A 21,800-nucleotide genomic window follows, 5' to 3' on the forward strand; every position below is an offset into this window, starting at 1 on the left:
AAGAAAACTATGAAAAAACAGTTGCCACAGTGCCAGGGCAGAGCAGATGCTCAGTAAACTCCTTCCTCCATTCCATGCGGTTTGGATGCTCAGTGACCATACGATGCATGAACAAATGTGGCTCAGTGGCATGAAGTGACTCATTCAGTGTGACACAGCTAATAAGGGGGCAGAGGAGGCACTTAAACTTGGATTATCTCGCCCTGGGCCACACTACACAAAGCTACATCCCAAACTGTGAGCATTTCTATCCGCTTCTTGAATTCATGGACTGCAAGTTCAGAGACCTTAATTCCCCACTGCATGAAAGAGGCTTTCTCATGCCTGCCAGCCCTGCAGAAAATTCTTCAAATAAATGCTTGCTGGCCCTTGAAATTATTAGATCTTCCAGCATTGAAATATCTTGATTCTCAAGCAAGCTGTATCAGAAACCGATGGCTCGAGCACAAAAACGCTCAAGAAAAAAAAAAAAAAAAATGAATACCACAGGAGCTAGCAAGTAATTTATGAACCAGACACGCGGCCCAGTCTCCTTTTGCTGCTCCCAGTGGTATTTGAAGCTAATTTGAGGAGGCAGCAGGACATTCCATTGCCTGAAACCCATGGAGGGGAAAACCCTGCCCTTCTATTAGTAGGCAATCCCAGCAGTAGAAAAACATGATTTCTCCTGATGAAAACATAAAGATGATTCAGGCCTGTCCTTGCTTTATTCCCTTCCCACCAAAAGAATATCAGTTCCGATATCACATGCAGAAATTAGATCAAAATGTAAGTGGGGGCAGAGGCAGTGCTGTCACTTGGGGAATCTCCCTCGGCTGAAGTTGCAGAAGCTCTCCCTGCACCCACGGGGAGACATCTGTCATTGACTTTCCTGGCACCTGACAGATGCTCCTGTTCCCTGGGCAGGCAGAATCAGCTGGGTGTGAATATCTAACTCGAATCTGTCTTGGACCATCTGAGTTCCTGGCTGGATTCCAACCAGACCCAATCCTGAGGAAATAAATAGAATAATCCTCATGGGGAGATAATTTCCTCCTTTGGACAGACTCTTCCAGGTCAACCAAGACCAGCCTGGGATCCCTGTCAGCTTTGGGAAAAATGAGAACTCAAGTGTATCCCAGGTCACAGGGTGGCTGGAGGCATTTGGTCATACAAGAAAGCAAGCAAATGAGAAAAGCAACTGAGCACCCAGTATGTGTGAGGTGCTGTGGAAGATTCAACAGTGGCAAAAAGCCTTCTTCTTCTTTTTTTTTTTTTTTTTTTTTTTTTTTTTGAGACAAGGGTCTTGCTCTGTTGCCTAGGCTGGAGTGCAGTGGCACAATCATGGCTAAGTGCAACCTCCCAGAGAAGTCTTCTTTTTTTTTTTGAGACAGAGTCTTACGCTGCCACCCAAGTTGGAGTGCAGTGGTGGTTGGAGTGCACTGCAACCCTTGCCTCCTGGGCTCAAGCAATCCTCCCACCTCAGCCTCTGGAGTACCTGAGACTACAGACTACAGGTGTGCACCACCACACCTGACTAATTTTTTTTTTTTTTGTAGGGTCTCACTATTTTGTCCAGGCTGGTCTCGAACTCCTGGGCTCAAGTGATCCGCCCGCCTTGGCCTCCCAAAGTGCTGGGATTACAGGTGTGCACCACTGTGCCTATCTGGGAAAAGCCTTCTTTTTATAATCTAGAGAGGAGGTAAATCACATAATGGCAATTAATTCATTTAATAGACATTCTTAGAACATCCACCAAGAACAAGTACCAGGAAAGATGAGAACATGCTGGAAAGGATTTTTTGTATCTTTTGTAGAGACAGAGCATCACTATGTTGCCCAGGCCAGTCTCAAACTTCCGAGCTTAAGCAATCCTCCAGCGTTGGTCCCCTCAAGTGCTGGCATTACAGGCTTGAGCCACCACGCCCGGCCAGGAAAGGATTTTGAAGCAGGGCTTCTTAGGACAGCTAAACTTTGGTTGATCACTCAAACCTCAAGTGAAGACACTGGATTTTAAATCATGTCAGTCCCCCTGCGTTGGTAAGCAGTCTCCAGATAATTTATTGATACTTGCCAAAATCATCAGGAGATGAACTTAGAAATCAGAAGGCCAAGTTGACCATTTATAATGAGGGCAAAGCTTTCCAGTGCTAGCAGGACTCCAGCCTAAAATTACACAGGCTCGGCCGGGCGCGGTGGCTCACACCTGTAATCCCAGCACTTTGGGAGGTTGAGGTGGGTGGATCACAAGGTCAGGAGATCAAGACCATCCTGGCTAACACGGTGAAACCCCATCTCTACTAAAAATACAAAAAATTAGCCAGGTATGATGGCAGGCACCTGTAGTCCCAGTTACTGGGGAGGCTGAGGCAGGAGAATGGCATGAACCCGGGAGGCGGAGCTTGCAGTGAGCCGAGATCTGTCCACTGCACAGAGCGAGACTCCGTCTAAAAAAAAAAAAAAAAAAAAAAAAAATTACACAAGCTCTAGGACCACGTGTCTGTGTCATAGGGCACTATTTTAAAAGGAAAGACTTTTGTAGAACACTAGGAAAGGAGCCATTTGTAACCCTCTTGTAAAAGACTAGGACAAATGAAAATTAATTGCAAGCCCTTAAGGGTAACCGAAACCCTTACAATACAATAATACACCTTGGTGCATAAAATCATAATGGCATCCCAAAGAGTCCTGAGCACAGATATCAGCACAGCTTCTCCTGCACACTGGGACATCCAGCGGGGGCAATTGTTCCCATGTTTTCTCATCAGTCACTCATTAACATCCACTTGTCTGGCCAAGTCACTCAGGAGATGCCTGACTCCTACTAACTCAGAAAAACCTGGAACATGTGGCAAGCTCTGCAGGCAAAAGATGTTTATTGGGCTGGGCATGGTGGCTCACACCTGTAATCCCTGCACTTTAGGAGGCCGAGGTGGACGGATCACTTGAGCTCAGGAGTTGGAGTGGCCAATATGGTGAAACCTCTGTCTCCACTAAAAATACAAAAATTAGCTGGGCATGGTGGCACATGCTTGTAGTCCCAGCTACTCAGGAGGCTGAGGCAAGAGAATCACTTGAACCCGGGAAGCAGAGATTGCAGTGAGCCGAGATGGTGCCACTGCACTCCAGCCGGGGCGTTGCAGCAAGACTCCATCAAAAAAAGAAGAAGAAGGAGAAGGAGAAGAAGAAGAAGAAGAAGTTGTTTACTGATTGCAGGGAAGTAATCTGTTTGGTGAGTGAAAGGGGCAGTACTCAGTCCTTATTCTGATTTCCAGTTCAAATCTGAGAAGATTACAGGGCTAGAAAAAATGTGTCTGTCCTCAGAAATTCTGGGAAAATTGCAAGCAGGCAACATTTTGAAAAAGCTTTTTGAGCCAAGAACAAACTTGAGTACACATCCCTTTTTCTGATGCCTTTTCTCTTTTTTTTTTTTTTTTTTTTTTTTTGAGATGGAGTTTTGCTGTTGTTGCCCAGGCTGGAGTACAGTGGTGGGATCTCAGCTGACTGCAATCTCTGCCTCCTGGGTTCAAGCAATTCTTCTGCCTCATCCTCCAGAGTAGCTGGGATTATAGGCGCTCACCACCACGCCTGGCTAATTTTTTGTATTTTTAGTAAAGACGGGGTTTCATCATGTTGACCAGGCTGGTCTCGAACTCCTGACCTTAGGTGATCCGCCTGCCTCGGCCTCCCAAAGTGTTGGGATTACAGGTGTAAGCGACCGCACCCAGCCCCAGCACCAGGCGCTTTCTCAAGTAATCCCCTGCTGAGGCTGGCCGCTTCCTTTGCTGCTAAAAGGATTTGCCTAACCTAACTTCTTTGAGCCTCAACTGTGTCACCTGCACAGTAAGATAATAGTAGGTAGTGCTTACCTCACATGCTGCCTGAGGATTAAATGTGTTAACGCTGGTGAAGTGATTGGACAGAACTTAGCACATAACACTCAGCCAGTGTTAGAGATGACACCGCCATCACCATCATTATTTCTGGTATTTCCAACTGTCCTTTCCTCCCTCACAGCCAGTTCTTTGCCAATCCTATTCTTTCTCAGTCACTATTTATTATTCATTTGGAAATATTTTCCATGGCTCCTGTTTTTGTCCTCTGCACATATTTTTTCTGTATATTATCCATATGTTATTTCCAAATATTACTTTAATAGCAAGAGCCTAACAAGGTCATTTTCACAACCCCCTTATCTTGCGTTAGTGATCAGCGAACTGAATGTCACACAGGCTAGAGGTAATTATGACTTTATTTACAAAACAGCTGACGTTGAAGAGCTGTATTTGAAAGACCAAAGTAACCAACCATCTTGGGTTGCCTAGGACTGACTGGGTTCCCAGGACACAGGATCTTCAATGCCCAAATCAGGGAAGTCTTGTGCAAACTGGGACAAGTTGGTCACCATAGGCAGAAGAGCATAATGCAGGCTTTGGAAACTGGATTCAAATTCTTTTTTTTTTCTGGGACGTGGTGGCTGAAGGAGGCAGAGCTGTGGAGGAGCCCAGTGTCCGGGCTCTGCCCCCACCCCACCTAGTCCTGCCTTCCTGGATTCAGATTCTGACTCTGCTGTTTCCTAACTGTGTAAACTTGGACAAATTACTTAACTTCTCTGAGCCTCAGTTTTCTCATCTGTAAAATGGAGATAATACAAGTACCTACACAGGATTGTTATGAGAATTAAATGAGTTAATAAATGTAAACACAGCTCAGGATATTGTCTGGGACATAGTATCTGCATGACATATGTCACCCACTATTACTGATTCAAAGTTGTGTAATATCAACTTTGAATTGTGTGAATGTACAATAAAATGCCTGTTATTAGCTGGGTGAAGTGGCTCACACCAGTAATCCCAGCTACTCTGGAGGCTGAGGTGGGAGGATTGCTTCAGGCCAAGAGTTCAAGCCTGCAGTAAGTTGTGATCATGCTACTGCACTCCAGCTTGGGTTACAGAGTGAGACCCTGTCTCTCTCTCTCTCTTTTTTTTTTTTTTCTTTTGGAGACAGAATTTCGCTTTTATTGCCCAGGCTGGAGTGCAATAGTGTGGTCTCTGCTCATTGCAAACTCCGCCTCCCAGGTTCAAGCGATTCTCCTGCCTCAGCCTCCTGAGTAGTTGGGATTACAGGCGCCCACCACCATGCCCAGCTAATGTTTGTATTTTTAGTACAGACTTGGTTTCACCATGTTGGTTAGGCTGGCCTCAAACTCCTGACCTCAGGTGATCCACCCACCTCAGCCTCCCAAAGTGTTGGGATTACAGGTGTGAGCCACTGTGCCCGGCTGAAACCCTGTCTCTTAAAAAAAAATAAAATAAAATCTCTGTTGACCAGACACATTCTAACGTGTATCTTTTTTTTTTTTTTTTTTTGAGGTGGAGTCTTGCTCTGATGCCCACGCTGGACTGTATTAGTGGCACGATCTCTGCTCACTGCAAGCTCCGCCTTTTGTGTTCACACCATTCTCCTGCCTCAGCCTCCCGAATAGCTGGAACTACAGGCGCCTGTCACCATGCCTGGCTTTTTTTTGTTGTTGTATTTTTAACCAAAAATATATATATTTTTTATTTTAGTACTTCCCTTTTAACTGGAAGTACAAAAGCAGAACATGCCAATAGTTTGTTCTCCCCAAATGTAAAGTCCAGGCTTAGTCTTAAGTGTTGCTATGGTTTTAGCCCAAATCACTTACATGCATTTGCTGTCATGTATATCATTGCTGATGCTGAACATAATCACTCCGAAACAAACCCCTTGATACTGAATCAAAAAGTATCCATCCCATCATCTTTACTACACTCTTCTAGAATCATGGGCCAGGACAATGTAGAAAGATTTACAATAGGCCGGGCATGGTGGCTTACGCTTGTAATCCCAGCACTTTAGGAGGCCAAGGCGGGCAGATCACCTGAGGTCAGGAGTTGGAGACCAGCCTGACCAACATGGAGAAGCCCCATCTCTACTAAAAATACAAAAAAATTAGCCAGATGTGGTGGCGCATGCCTGTAATCCCAGCTACTTGGGAGGCTGAGACAGGAGAATCTCTTGAACCCAGGAGGCAGAGGTTGTGGTGAGCCGAGATCGGGCTATTGCACTCCAGCGTGGGCAACAAGAGTGAAACTCCATCTCAAAAAAAAAAAAGAAAGAAAAAAATTTACAGTAGGCCAGGCCAGGTGGCTCACATCTATAATCCCAATACTTTGATCGCTTGAGGCCAGGAGCTTGAGAACAACAATTTGGGTGACAAAGTTAAACCTCATCTTTACGTTTATTGTGGCACTATTCACAATAGCAAAGACTTGGAACCAAGCCAAATGTCCAACAATGATAGACTGGATTAAGAAAATGTGGCACATATACACCATGGAATACTATGCAGCCATAAAAAATGATGAGTTCATGTCCTTTGCTGGAAACCATCATTCTCAGCAAACTATCGCAAGGACAAAAAACCAAACACCACATGTTCTCACTCATAGGTGGGAATTGAACAATGAGAACACATGGACACAGGAAGGGGAACATCACACACTGGGGCCTGTTGTGGGGTGGGGGGAGTGGGGAGGGAGAGCATTAGGAGATATACCTAATGTAAATGACGAGTTAATGGATGCAGCATACCAATATGGCACATGTATACATATGTAACAAACTTGTACATTGTGCACATGTACCCTAAAACTTGAAGTATAATAATAAAAAAAAAACCTCATCTTTACAAAAAAAAAAAAAATTCTAATTAGCCAGATATGTAGTCCCAGCTACTCAGGAGGTTGAGCTGAGAGGATCACTTGAGCTTGGGAGGTCGAAGCTGCATGCAGTAAGCCCTGATTGCACCACTGCGCTCCAGCCTGGGTGACAGCAAGATGCTGTCTCAAAAAAATAAAAAATAAAAATAAATAAAAATTTACAAGAAGCATTCTAAGAAAAGAGGGTTTTTTGTTGTTGTTGTTGTTTGATGGAGTTTTGCTCTTGTTGCCCAGGCTGGAGTGCAATGGCGTCATCTCGGCTCACTGCAACCTCTGCCTCCTGAGTTCAGGAGATTCTCCTGCCTCAGCCTCCCAACTAGTTGCGATTACAGGTGCCTGCCACCACACCCAGCTAATTTTTGTATTTTTAGTACAGATGGGATTTTGCCACGTTGGCCAGGCTGGTCTCGAACTCCTGACCTCAGGTGATCCACCTGCCTCAGCGTCCCAAAGTGTTGGGATTATGGGTGTGAGCCACTGGGCCTGGTCTAAAAAAAGAGATTTTTGTTAGCCCTCCTTTAAACAGAAAAATCCATTATCTGGAACTTCGTCTATTCCCAAACATATATAAGCTTTTTTAAAAAAAAATTTAGCCAAAGAAACCCTAAATCCATGCTGTAGTATAGAAAATGATTCTGGATTAATGGGAATAGCTCTACCACAACCCAATCTGTCTGTGCCTCAGCATTTTCTTCCTTTTTTCTAAAGAGGATATTCTCTTTAATCTGGACACATCTGTCTGTGACAAACATGGTCCCTGAACAGGACCATACATTCAACAAACACTGAGAATTTTTTATGTTTCAGGCACTCTTCTTGCAGGCACTGATGATAAGCATTGGAAAACAAGACAGAAATATCTCTGCTCTTATAGAGCTTTCAATCTGGCCACAAATCAATAAGTAAACAGGATGGTGTTTGATAGTATGGGGCAGAAAGGTGTGATACCTTTCCTCATCTTCTATCATAAGGGCCATGGCTGACACTCAAAACGAAAGACAGATTAACAAGAGAAAAGGATAGCAGATGAATTTAATCAAAGTTTTACATGATATGGTTGCCTTCAGAAATAATGACCAATAGACCCAGGGAAAACTATTTTGACACTTAAGATTCTATGAAGAATGGATAGCCATGTAGAAGTGATTGCACAAAAGGATATGATCTAGCCGGGAGTAGTAGCTCATGTCTGTAATCCCAGTATTTTGGGAGGCTGAGGCAGGGGGATTGCTTAAGCCCAGGAATTCAAGACCAGCCTGGGCAACATAGTGAGACTCTGGTCTCTACAAAAACAAAAAAACAAAAAAAAAATTAATTAGCTAAGCATGGTGGTGTGTGCCTGTAGTCCCAACTACTCAGGGGGCTTAGGTGGGAGGATTGCTTAAGTCCGGGAAGTTGAGGCTGTAGCGAGCCATGATCGTGTCACTGCACTCTAACCTGGGCAATAAAGTGAGACACTTTCTCAAAAAAGAAAGAAAGAAAGAAAAGAGTATGATCTAATGGCAATAGACTGAGGGAGAAAACCCAGCAAGATCCATCCATTCAGATTCTTCCTGGCCTCTCTGTGTAGCATTTCTTCCCCCTTCCCTCCCCAATTCGTATGAGACAGGACCCCTCTGGAATGAGGGTTTTCCAGGGAGAAGGAAGAGAGTGACCTTTCTAAGTTTTATGTCTTACTTTGGGAGACAGGGGTTCTAGCTTCTATGAGCTGCCATCGGGAAGAGAAATTCTCCACTTCAGGGGAGAAAAAGGAGTGGAAGACAGGAGAGCAGGAGAAAGTCGGACAGACTTTGCCTCTGAGGCCTTCCAGTCTCCTTTAATTCAAAGCGCTCAGCATGCCAAAGTGCCATATTTTGGGGGTATCACTTTCTGAGCCCTGACAATAGCAATAATGGTTATGGCTATTCATTCATTCATTCATTCATCCAACATTCATTCAAATAAGCTGTAGTGAGCATCAACAATGGGCCAGGTACTGTGCTAGATATTGGAGACACATCAATGAGCAAAGCCTGACAGAGATCCCTGCTCACTGGACCTTATTATGTTTCAGCTCCTAGAGATGACAGTTGTTGTGGGGTTGGAGGTGGGAATCCTATTTTAGAAGCAGTGGGCAGGGGATGCTTCTTTGAGAAAGGAACTTTAGCTGAAGGCGGAGCGTCTCCAAGAGCCTGGTAAGGAGAAGAGCAGGTACAAAGGCCCTGAGGCAGGAAGGCAGCTTCCAGGAATAGAAAGGAGGCTAGTGGGCGGGCTGCAGTGGCTCACACCTATAATCCCAGCACTTTGGGAGGCCGAGGTGGGCAGATCACTTGAGGTCAGGAGTTTGAGACCAGCCTGGCCAACAGGTGAAACCCCGTCTCTTCTGAAAATACAAAAATTAGCCGGGTGTGGTGGCGCATGCCTATAATCCCAGCTACTCAGGAGGCTGAGGCAGGAGAATTGCTTGAACCTAGGAGGTGGAGATTGCAGTGAGCCAAGATCACGCCACTGCACTCTAGCCTGGGTGACAGAGCGAGACTCCACCTCAAAAAAAAAAAAAAAAAAAGAGGCTAGTGGAGCTGAAGCAAAGCTTCGCGGAACTCATACTTTGTGAAAAAATTCTCAGGTCCCCCAAACTTTTTTTTTTTTTTTTTGAGACGGAGTCTCGCTGTCACCCGGGATGGAGTGCAGTGACGTGATCTTGGCTCACTGCAACCTCTGCCTCCCAGTTCAAGTGATTCTCCTGCCTCAGCCTCCCCAGTAGCTGGGACTACAGGCACCCGCCACCACACCCGGCTAATTTTTGTATTTTTAGTAGAGATGGGGTTTCACCATATTGGCCAGGCCGGTCTTGAACTCCTGACCTTGTGATCTGCCCACCTCGGCCTCCCAAAGTGCTGGTGTTATAGGCATAAGCCACTGCACCTGCCCCCTTTTATTATTTATTTATTTATTTTGATACAGAGTCTCACTCTGTCACCTAGGCTGGAGTGCAGTAGGATGAGCATAGCTCACTACAGCCTTGATCTCCCGAGTGATGCTTCCTGCCTCAGCCTCCCTAGTAGCTGGAACTACAGGCACACACCACGCCTGGATAATTTATTTTTATTTTTTTATAGAGACAAGGTCTTGCTATGTCGCTGAGGCTGGTCTTGAACTCCTGAACTCAAGCAATTCTCCTGCCTCGGCCTCCCAAAGTGCTGGGATTACAGGCATGAGCCACTGCTCCTGCCCCAGGTCCCCAAACTTTCAAATGGTAGTTGGACAGGAGGATCTGGGGCACCGGGGAGGAGGAAAGCTTTCACTTCCTTCTACTTACCTAGTTCCTGTGCCTGGGACAGGACCCTGAAAGGAACAGAACAGTTCTCTAATCCCAAACTCCCAGGGAAGTGAGAGTGCTGGTGAGGAGACACTGGTGTGCTACTGCCTGCCATGTTGGGAGCCAGTCGTCCCTCTCCAAACTACAGAGGCTTCCTCTGCTGGGTGCATTACCTTTCCCTTTCTGGAGAGAGTAGAGGCACCCAGCCACGTGCTATAATAGGTATACTAAATTTTTCCAGCATCCCAACACCACCTCTCACTTCCCTGCTTTGTTAGAGCTCTGATTTTTTTTCTGCCCCCAGGTGCGGAACAATGTGTGATAAGCTGGGTTTTTATCTGCTTTCGTTAGGTCTGTTTGTTTTCTCCACTTAGGGAATTCCTCCCACCCCCTAAGCAGCCTAGACAAACCCATTTCAAGTCTTGTGTATTTTCCACCTCTGGGTGTGAGGGCCAACAACTGGCAAAGGCATCTCCACAGGGCAGCCAGCAGCCACCCTGCAAAGGTATAACATAATGCTTTTGGGGGTAATTTACACTGAAAGGACAGTTGAAAGTTATTCTTCATTTGCAGCTCGCTGGCATTTCACACAGTGATAAAACTCAGTGGTACTCCCAGAAAGGGGCCCCTCTAGGCCAGGTCACTGATGCCTTTTGCATCTCTCTCTCTCTCTCTGTCTCTCTCTCTCTGTCTGTCTGTCTCTCTCTCTCTCTGTCTCTCTCACACACACACACACACACACAACTGTGAATTGCCACCTTTCCATTTACTTTAGAGGGAAAAGGGAGTTCAGAGCCACACCCCAGAGCTGGCAGGCAGAACGGGGTGGGTCAGGGCCTTCTCTTCAACATTCACTGATGTAAGAATGACCCACCCTCCTTCGCCCTAGGGCTCAGCACTTCCTCTGCTTCCCAGCCACTTCTGGGAAGGCTCTCCCTTCCCCAAGGGTGCTGAGAAACTGGCTTCTTAAAGTGCAAGAGAATGTAGGAGAAGCCCCATCTTAAATTAGGTTGGACAGCTGCCTTCTTAGAATAGCAGGTTTTCAGAAGCTAATGGGGTTAATATCTTCTGTTTCCATGAACAGCTTCGAGAGAGGCTTCTACATAGAGAAAGAGGACCCCAGTAGAGCAGGACCCCAATGCCTAGTCCTGGGAAGAGACAATGGGGTCCCCAAAAGATGGTTTAGAGAGGCTTTCCCCCGTCCTGTAATCAGCCACCCCTGCTCCCTGACTTTGATGGGTGCTATTGATTGATACTGACTGTTCCCCAGTCTTTTGTAAAGGGCAAGCCCCCCTCCTACCCTACATGTTTTCAACCTTTATGCCCTACTGGATAGAAATTTTGAAGCCACACTAGTACAAATAATAATAGCAATAGCTTGGAAGCTGATTAAGACCGTCTGCCATCCACACTCTCAACCCTAAAGTATTCTATATTTCTAGAATGCTTCATAATTTATACATCCTTTTCCTCCTTAAGTTATTGATTTAACTTCATGATGAACCCGTGAGAAAATAGTTCAGGGCTATTAGCCCCATTTTACTACAGAAATAAATGTAGTAAAATAAATGGAATATTCCAGAAATAAACAACTCATAATTTTTAAATTACATCCTGTTCTGAATAGCATGATGAAATCTCACACCTTCCCGCTGTGTCCTGCCTGGGACTTAAGTCACCCCTTTGTCCAGTGTATCCATGCTGTACACTGGACAATATACAGAGGAAACTGATGCTCAGAGAGGTTAAGTAACTTGTCCAAGGTCATCAAGCTAATACAGGAAGTGGTGAAATAGGGATCGGATCCAAGCTTCTCAATTCCTAGTTCAAAAGGCTGAACCCTGTGTCCCTTCTGCTCCGTGTAACCTCAGCTGCTCCTCCACCCACATCTCTGTGGTTGGCAAACAGAGACCACATGTGCTTAGACTGGCTGGGGGAAGAGGCAGAACCGACTCTCCCTTGTGAGGTGGTGGAGCATGCTGTCAGTGACAGCCTCATTAGGATGATTAAATCGTCCTGTGCTGGTGACAGATTGTAAGACTGGAAGCAGGTGGACAATGAACCGAGTGAGCCTCTGGGATGGCTCAACCCATGTGAACCATATATCATTAGGAGCTGGCAGAGCCCACTGGGCTCCTCAGCACCTCTGGGGACAAGACAGTCTGGGGCTCTGATGAGCCAGATGTTATGTCCTGCCATTTGCATCTAAAATTCCTCATTTCCTCGTGTGGATTGACGGAAGGGGCATAAAGGGGTGGTATAATGGGGCTGGCACTTTCAGCTCCTTTCCTAACCCCATTTAGGGCAGCCTCAGGGAGGAAGTTCCCCAAAGGTTAAATGACTTTAGGTGACAGCAGGAATACAATTGGACAACTTGGCTAAGAAGTGTTGGAGGCCTGTGGAGGGGCAATTAGGCAGAATCCATCAGGCATTCAAACAAATGAATTTATTCTACAAACATATTCTCTCATGGGCCAAATGAAGCGTTCATGAAGACATTCACTACAGCATTTGTCCAGGTATTGAACAAATGCCTAAGAAGCATTGAAGAAAGCGCAGAGGACATAACAAAGTAGCTGCCCTCGCGGGCTTTCATTCAGGAGAGGGATCATTTATTCATTCATTCCTTTTTTTCTTTTTTTCTAGAGACAGGGTCTCTGTTGCCCAAGCTGGAGTGCAGTTGCACAATCATAGTTCACTGCAGCCTCAAACTCCTGAGTTCAAGCGATCCTCCCACCTCAGCCTCCAAAGTAGCTGGGACTACAGGCATATGCCAGCATACCTGGCTAATTTTTTTTTTTTTTTATTTTGTATAGAGATGAGCCTCGCTTTGTTGCCCAGGCTGGTCTCGAACTCCTAGGCTCAAGCAGTTCCCCCACTTCAGCCTCCCAAAGTGCCCAAAGATTTTGAGCCACAGCACTCTGCCTCAATAAATTTTTACTGAGCCCCTACTATGTACCAGGCTTTGTTCTAGGATAGGGTTGTCAGATAAAATACAGGTCTCTCTGTTAAATTTGGATTTCAGATAAACAGCAACATTTTGTTTAGTATTACTATTCCTCAAATATCCTACCCTTTTGGGTCATAAGTATGAAACGTGTTTATACTAAGGAACTACAGTAGTCCCCTGTTATCGTGGGGGTATACTTTCCAAGACCCCAAGTAAATGCCTGAAACTGCAGATAGTAGCAAACCCTCTATATACTATGTTTTTTCCCCATACATACCTATGATAAAGTTTAATTTCTAAATTAGGTACAGTAAGAGAGATTAGCAACAACAATAATAAAATAGAACAATTATGACAATAAGCCAGCATCACTACTCTTGCACTTTGGGGTCATTATTAAGTAAAATAAGGGTTATTTGAACACAAGCACTGCAATACTGAAATAGTCAATCCGATAACCTAGACAGCTACAAAAAGTGACAAACAGGCAAAGAGCATATACAGCATGGATATATTGGACAAAGGGGTGACTTAAGTCCCAGGTAGGCCACAGTGGGAAGGTGTGAGATTTCATCACACTAGTCAGAACAGCATGTAATTTAAAAATTATGAGTTGTTTATTTCTGGAATTTTCCATTTAATGTTTTCAGACTGCAGCTGACCATGGGTAACTGAAATCCCAGAAACTGAAACTATGGATAAGGGGGTTCTACTGTGTTCCTTGTTATCTGCATTTCAAATTCAAAATTGAAATTTCAAATAAAAAAATCAAATCTCAAATTCAACACTGGGCAGCTTGTATTTTAATTTGCTCAATCTGGCAAGCCTATTCTAAGAGCATTGTTTATAGAAGGAAAGGTTAGGCAATAACCTAAGTGTCCATCAATAGGGGACCTGTGAAGTGAATTATGGTAAATCCAAACAACAGGAAATTGTTACCAAAGAAATAACGAGATAGGTTTATATGATGACTTGGAATTCTTTCCAAAATGCATAGTTAGGTGAAAAGAGGAAGGTTCAAAATAGTGTACAACTTATCCCACCATCTGGTAAAGAACAATAAATATGGAGATATGTACATATATTTCATCAAAGCATAGACTTTCTGCAAGATGCTCAGAGATGGGTAGCAGTGCTTGCTTCTGCAGAAAGGGAACAAGAAAACTAGGTAATAGGCCAGGTGCGGTGGTTCACACCTGTAATCCCAGCACTTTGGGCGCCCGAGGCAGGCAGATCACCTGAGGTCAGGAGTTTGAGATCAGCCTGACAAACATGGAGAAACCCCGTCTCTACTAAAAATACAAAATTAGCTGGGCGTGGTGACGTATGCCTGTAATCCCAGCTACTCGGGAGGCTGAGGCAGGAGAATCACTTGAACCCAGGAGGCAGAGGCTACAGTGAGCCGAGATTGCACCATTGCACTCCAGCCTGGGCAACAAGAGCAAAACTCCGTCTCAAAAATAAATAAATAAATAAATAAATAAAAATAAAAATAAAGAAAAAGAAAACTAGGGAATAATAGGGAAGCATTAACCTACACCCAGGCTGGAGTGCAATGGCGCAATCTCGGCTCACTGCAACCTCGACCTCTGGGCTCAGGTGATCCTCCCACCTCAGCTTCCCAAGTAGGGACTACAGGTGCGCACCCCCATGCCCAGCTAATTTTTGTATTTTTTGTAGAGTAGGGGGTTTTCTATGTTGCCCAGGCTGGCCTTCTGTACTTTTTGAATTTTGAAATATATCTATACTTAACTGATTTTTTTGTTTTTTTTGTTTTTTTTTGTTTTTTTGAGACAGGGACTCTATTGCCTAGGCTGGAGTGCAGTAGTACGATCTCAGCTCACTGCAACTTTTGCCTCCCGGGTTCAAGTGATCCTCTCACCTCAGCCTCCTGAGTAGCTGGGACTACAGGCGCACACCACCATGCCTGGCTAATTTTTGTATCTTTTTGGTAGAGGTGGGGTTTCACCATCTTGGACAGGCTGGTCTCGAACTCCTGAGTTCAAGTGATTTGCCTGCTGTTAGGTCTATGACTACGCCAATTGTCATGCTGAGGTCTGAGGGAAGTGGGTGGATGAGCAGAAAGAATACTCAGGAGGCCGTAGGCAGGTCAAAGATTATTTTATTCAGCAGCAACTTTCATTAACAACTTTCTCACACTATCCTCCCTGTCTCAGCTGCTTAGTACAACGGCTCTCACACGCAGCTGCACACAGCTGGCTCTCCCTTGCCTTCAGGGTTAGCGGCTTAACTCTTTCTCTCTCTGGGCACGAGCGAGCTGAGCTGTGTCCTGGCTCCCTCCTGTCCATCTCAAGATGGACAGCTTTGACTCTCTCTCTTTCTCTGGGTGTGAGCACCTGTGCAGTGTCAGCAGGGCAATTATACCTTTACAGACAATAGTGGCGTAGGGCCAAGGGATGGCTTTCCCATGTTATGGCTATCTGGCTGTGATAATATGTAGAGTTATACACCTGCAAGTTATGCAGGATGTAAACATCCTACCTTGGCCTATCCTTGACCAACACACAGCCACGTTCTTTATACCCTCCTTGGCCTCCCAAAGTGCTGGGATTATAGGCGTGAGCCACTGAACCGGGCAGTAACTGATTTTTTTTAAGCAAACTTTTTATCTGTATGTGTTTTCAGATATCTTGGCTGGTGGGCCTGTAAGACACTGGGACAGAGTTGCCATAGCCTCCTTAAGGATTTTGGGATGGCCCCAGAAAGAACAGAATAAACTTGGCGAATCACCTAGGTTCAACATAAAGAACTGGGAATGTGGACCACGGCACACACTCAGGGCTGGTTACAGAATTTTCAGGGGCCAGTATAAAATGTATGAATCCAGCCAGGCGTGGTGGCTCATGCCTGTAATCCCAGCACTTTGCGAGGCCGAGGTGGGTGGATCACTTGAGGTCAGGAGTTTGAGACCAGCCCAGCCAACATGGTGAAACCCCGTCTCTACTAAAAATACAAAAATTAGCCAGGCGTGGTGGCAGGTGCCTGTAATCCCAGCTACTTGGGAAGCTGAGGCTGGAGAATCGCTTGAACCCAGGAGGCAGAGGTTGCAGTGAGCTGAGATCGCGCCATTGCGCTCCAGCCTGGGCGACAAGAGCAAAACTCCGCCTCAAAAAAAAAAAAAAAAAAAGGATGACTCCTTGTTTCTAAATTATTAAGAAGTTTAAATGGTGACAGCAGAGCATTAAATCAAGCAGGGGGTCCTTCTAAACATGGGGCCCTGCTTAACTGCACAGGTCACACATCAATGGTGCTGGCCTTGCACAAACACAGTGGCCAGTCACTCAGAAAGGGGCAGTTTTGCCACAAGACATCCCAGTCCTGCAAAGCCGAGAAAAACCCACAGCTGCTGCTAGGTTTCCTTCCACAAGCACACCTGGGAACCTAATTCTTCCCAGAGCCATTTTCCACATGCACCACCACTCTGGTTATGAGTTCAGAAGAGAAACCAAAGCAATAAAATAAACATAAATCAAAGCCAACCGTGTTAATAAAATGGATCCAAAGGGTCAGTGTGGCAGGCAGGACATTAGATTTCAGACAGCTTTAGTATCTTCCAGGACAAATTACATGAACTGCTGTCAGAGGTACCCCCAAAGTTCATGCAAAATATGCCTCCTGGCTCATTTAACTCCCATTTCTCCTCCAGTAAATTATTAACGGAACAAGCTCGAACTGGCAGAGCTGTTGTCTCAACATAGGCCTGATGTCCACACAGAAAATTGCTCAATAATTTGTACAGGAAGTGACCCAGCACTACATTCATTCCCTGAGCACTGGCACCAGGGCACCAGACTGCAGGGGGAAAGAATCCCCAAGACAGCATCCTGCTTCTGTTTGGAGTAGAGTGTAAAATCCCCATCGAGGGGCCGAAGGTGACCCTGCAGCCTCAGAGCAGCAGCCCATAACCCAAGTGTCGGTGACTTCATAAGGCCAAGGACACAAGAGGGGCCCATAGAAGCCTCTGGCAGGTGAGAAGGAGAGACAGGGAAAAGAAAGAAAAAGACTTGATGAGAGGACAGCGCAGGATGAAGAGAGGAGGGGATGGAACAAGAAAGAGGAAAACTTCTCTCTTTGGGGAGGAATATATGGTTTGGGGCAAAATATAGGTTCTAAAGAGCAGCTTCCACCACTTCAATGCACCCATCTCAGCTTCTGGAAGTCTTTCCAGGCCTTGAGGTTCAGCTCCAATGACACCTCCTCCAGGAGGTGGAGGGTAGCTTCCCCTGATGGCCACAGAACAACGTTGCTACCCAAATAAATGATAATACAGTAGGTAAGAGTGGAGAGTTTCCATTTGCCACCTACACCCTCTCATTTAGTACCCCCAGCCCTTCCATGGGCATTATTACTGCCCTAATTTTGCTAATGAAGAAACCGAGGTACTGAGAGATTTAGTAACTTGCCCAAGGACATACAGGTGGTAAGTGCTGCAGCTGAGACCAGACAAACTGACTCCAAAGTCCTTACTTGTAACCACTTGGCTCTACATTTCCCTCTTCTACCTTATTGTGGCTCAGAGGATCACCTGAGCCCAAGAGCTCAAGACCAGCCTGGACAACATAGTGAGACCCCATCTCTACAAAAATTTCTGCCTGTAGTATAGACAGTAGTGTCCAAACTTCACCCCTCCTCCAGGAAACCTCTCTTGAGGATAGGGACTCTATCTTATATCCCTATTCCTCCAGCAATCCACTACAATGTCCAGCACATAGTAGGTGCTCAGTAAATGTTAATTCCATACCTTTCTCTCATCAGACACATGTACAAAAAGTATTGTGTCCAAAACACAGACTAAGAGAAAATATTTACGAATCATATGTGCAACACAGGATTTGTATCCAGAATTTATAATGGGCCAGGCGCGGTGGCTCATGCCTGTAATCCCAGCACTTTGGGAGGTCGAGGAGAGTGGATCACCTGAGGTCAGGAGTTTGAGACCAGCCTGGCCAACATGGCAAAACTCCATCTCTACTAAAAATATAAAAATTAACTGGGCATGGTGGCGGGTGCCTGTAATCCCAGCTACTCAAGAGGCTGAGGCAGGAGAATCACTTGAATCTGGGAGGCGGAGATTGCAGTGAGCCAAGATTATGCCATTGTACCCCAGCCTGGGCAACAAGAGCAGAACTCTGTCTCAAAAACAAAACAAAACAAAAACAAACAAAAACCAGAATTTATAATGAACTCTCATACCTAAATAAGAAAACAGATTACTGACTTTAAAAATAAGCAAAAGACGTAAACAAATACTTCACCAAAGAGAATATTAAGATGGCAGATAGGCACATGAAAAGATGTTCAACAGCCAGGCGAGGTGGCTCATGCCTGTAATGGGTCACTTCCAATGCAATTACTGAGACAAGAAGATTGCTTGAGGCCAGGAGTTCGCCCAGCCTGGGCAATATGCAAGACCTCATCTCTACAAAAAAATAAAAATAATTTTTTAAAAAAGAAATAATCATCATGTACAGTCACTCAAACCTGAAATCCCAACACTTTGGGAGGCCAAGGCAGGAGGATTGCCTGACCCTGGGAGTTGGAGACCAGCCTGGGCAACATAGTGAGACCTTGTCTCTACAAAACTTTTTTTAATTAGCTGGGCATGGTGGCACACATCTGTGGTCCCAGCTACTCAGGGGGTTGAGGTGGGAGGATCACTTGAGCCTGGGAGGTCAAGGCTGCAGGGAGCCATAATTGTACCACTGCACTCCAGCCTGGGAGGCAGGGCAAGACTGTCTGAAACAAACAAACAAAAAAGAAGTATCAATCTGAATCCCATAAATATGTACAATCATTACATATAAACTAAAAATAAAAGTATAAATAATCACCAATTGGGAGAAAAACAGTGCTTGGCATATAGCAGGCATTCAATAAATATTTGTAGAATTAATAGTCTCAGTGAAGCAGCCAGTCATTCATTCTATTGCAAAATAACTCAAATGAAAAGAAATTTATGAAATTTTTTTTTACTAATGTTAAGCTGAAATCACCCCTATATAAAAAGATTCATGGGTCGGATTCGGTGGCTCATACCTGTAATCCCAGCACTTTGGGAGGCCAAGGCAGGCAGATCACTTGAGGTCAGGAGTTCAAGATCAGTCTGGCCAATATGGCAAAACCCTGTCTCTAATAGAAATACAAAAAGTAGCCGGGTGTGGTGGTGCACATCTGTAATCCCAGCTACTTGGGGGGCTGAGGCAGGAGAATTGCTTGAACTCAGCAGGCAGAGGCTGCAGTGAGCCAAGATTGCACCACTGTACTCCAGCCTAGGCGACAGAGCCAGACTCCGTCTCAAAAAAAAAAAAAAAAGTATCCAAGACCAAGATAATGAAAATATACATTCACACAAAAACTTGTACAAGAATGTTTATAACCACATTATTCACAATAGCCAAAAAGTGCAAACAACCCAAATGTCCATCAGCTGATGAACAGATAAATGAAATGTGGTATATCCATACAATGGAATATTATTCATCAATAAAAAGGAATGTAGTACTGATACATGCTACAACACAGATAAACCCTGAAAACAGCATGCTAAGTGAAATAAGCTTGACATAAAAGGCCACAGATTGTGTGATTTCATTTATGTGACATATCAAGAGTAGGCAAAGCCATAGAGGGAGAGAGTCTCTATGGCTCGTATTTGCCAGGGGGTGGGCAGAAGGGGAAATGGGGAGAAGCTACTGTGGATTCGGGGTATTTTGGGGAGACAAGATAAAAATGTTCTGGAATTACTGGTGATGGTGGCACAACTTTACAAATATACTAAAAACCACGAAATTTTACATTTTTTTCTCGTAAATCTAGGTCTGAACAGAGAATTGTATAATTTGGTAACTTGTTTTCCTCTTTTTTTTAGAGACAAGGTCTTTCTCTGTCACCCTAGCCAGAGTGTAGTGACATGATCATAGCTCACTGTAACCCCAAACTCTTGGGCTCAAGCGATCCTCCTGTCTCAGCGTCCTGAGCAGCTAGGATTAAAGGCACTTGCCACCATCCCCAGCTAATTTTATTTATTTATTTATTTATTTATTCATTTATTCATTTATTGGTAGAGACAGGGTCTCGCTGCATTGCCCAGGCTGGTCTCAAACTCCTGGCCTCAAGTGAGCCTCCCACCTAGGCATCCCAAAACCCTGGGATTGTTTTTTTTGAGACAGAGCTTCACTCTTGTTGCCTAGGCTGAAGTGCAATGGCGAGATCTTGGCTCACCGCAACCTCCACCTCCCGGGTTCAAGCAATTATCCTGCCTCAGCCTCCTGAGCAGCTGGGATTACAGGCATGCACCACCATGCCCGGCTAATTTTGTATTTTTAGTAGAGATGGGGTTTCACCATGTTGGTCAGGCTGGCCTGGAAATCCCAACCTCAGGTGATCTGCCCGCCTCGGCCTCCCAAAGTGCTGGGGATTACAGGTGTGAGCCACCACACCCAGCCTTTTTTTTTTTTTTTTTTTTTTTTTTGAGACAGAGTCTTGCTCTGTCACCCAGGCTGGAGAGCAGTGGCACAATCTTGGCTCACTGCAACCTCCGCCTCCTGGGTTCAAGCGATTCTCTCGCCTCAGGCTCCTGAGTAGCTGGGATTACAAGCACACACCACCATGCCCAGCTAGTTTTTGTATTTTTAGTAGAGATGATGTTTCACCATATTGGACAGTCTGGTCTTGAACACCTGACCTCAGGTGATCTACCCACCTCGGCCTCCCAAAGTGTTGAGATTATAGGCGTGAGCCACCATGCCTGGCCTCAAAACCCTGGGATTACAGGTGGGAACCACTGCATATGGCTGAGTTGTACACTTTAAAAAAAATTTTTTTTAAAATATGGAACACTTCACAAATTACAGTGTCATCTTTGAGCAAGGGTCATGCTAATTTTCTTTGTATCATTCCAATTTTAGTATATGTGCTGCTGAAGTGAGCATTGAATTGTATAATTTAAAAGGGTAAATTTTGTGGTATACTATACTAATTTTATGGTATACCATAAAATTGTGGGTATACTTTATAAAAATAAAATTATGGTATGTAAAATGTTATGGTATACCATAAAATTATGGTATACTTTATGATATACCATAAAATTATGGTATACTTTATGGTATACCATTAAATTGTACTCAGGCAGTATAAAAAACTCAGTATAAAAAAATTCATAGACCTGTACACCAACAGAAAAAATTTTACTGCATAATTTAAAAAATAAAAAAAAAATTAAGTCCTGTGTCCGAAAGGCAGGAGCCAGGTTCTCACCTGTTGTGTGTCACCTAAGTTGCCTCATACAATAAATGCTGAGGACAGTGGTTCCTGGATGTGGGTACATGTCCAGGAACCACCTGGTGGGGGGAGGTCTTTGAAAACTTCTGATGCCTGGCAACCGCCCCCAGGCATTCAGATTTAATTGGTCTGAGGTACAACCTGGGTACTGAGATGTTTTTTTAAAGCTTCCCAGGTGATTCTAACATGCAGCAAAATTTGAGAACCACGGGCTTAGCAAAAGGTTGATGAACAACCATTCTTGGGAGCCAAAAGCTAATCCCCGTCCCACCTTACCTCACTTTCACCTCAAGGCAATCAGATCAGATCTGTCCTTGGCAAAGAGAACAGCTACAGTCATTCCTGCTGTTCACCATGCCGGACAGAAGTAAATCAGAGCATTCTCTCCAGTTCCTTAAGGGCCACTGCTCTCTCTATAAACATGTGGTTGATGAGATCAGCAATTCCGAAGCAGGATCCATTCTACAAAGCATGGTTTCTTCCGTTCTCCCCAGGTTTTCTCTCTCTTGCTGTCCCCATTTGT

General features: G+C 44.8%; 1 non-coding gene across 1 annotated transcript; it reads right to left on the reverse strand.

Moving 5' to 3' along the window:
• Positions 1 to 20,818: 20,818 nt before the first annotated feature.
• LOC115934744 (U6 spliceosomal RNA) lies at positions 20,819 to 20,925 on the reverse strand. Its single transcript, XR_004070506.1, has one exon. It is a non-coding gene; the product is annotated as a U6 spliceosomal RNA (small nuclear RNA).
• Positions 20,926 to 21,800: the final 875 nt, after the last annotated feature.

This window comes from Gorilla gorilla, chromosome 4, assembly GCF_029281585.2.
Source record: "Gorilla gorilla gorilla isolate KB3781 chromosome 4, NHGRI_mGorGor1-v2.1_pri, whole genome shotgun sequence".
NCBI classification, from domain to species: Eukaryota; Metazoa; Chordata; class Mammalia; order Primates; family Hominidae; genus Gorilla; species Gorilla gorilla.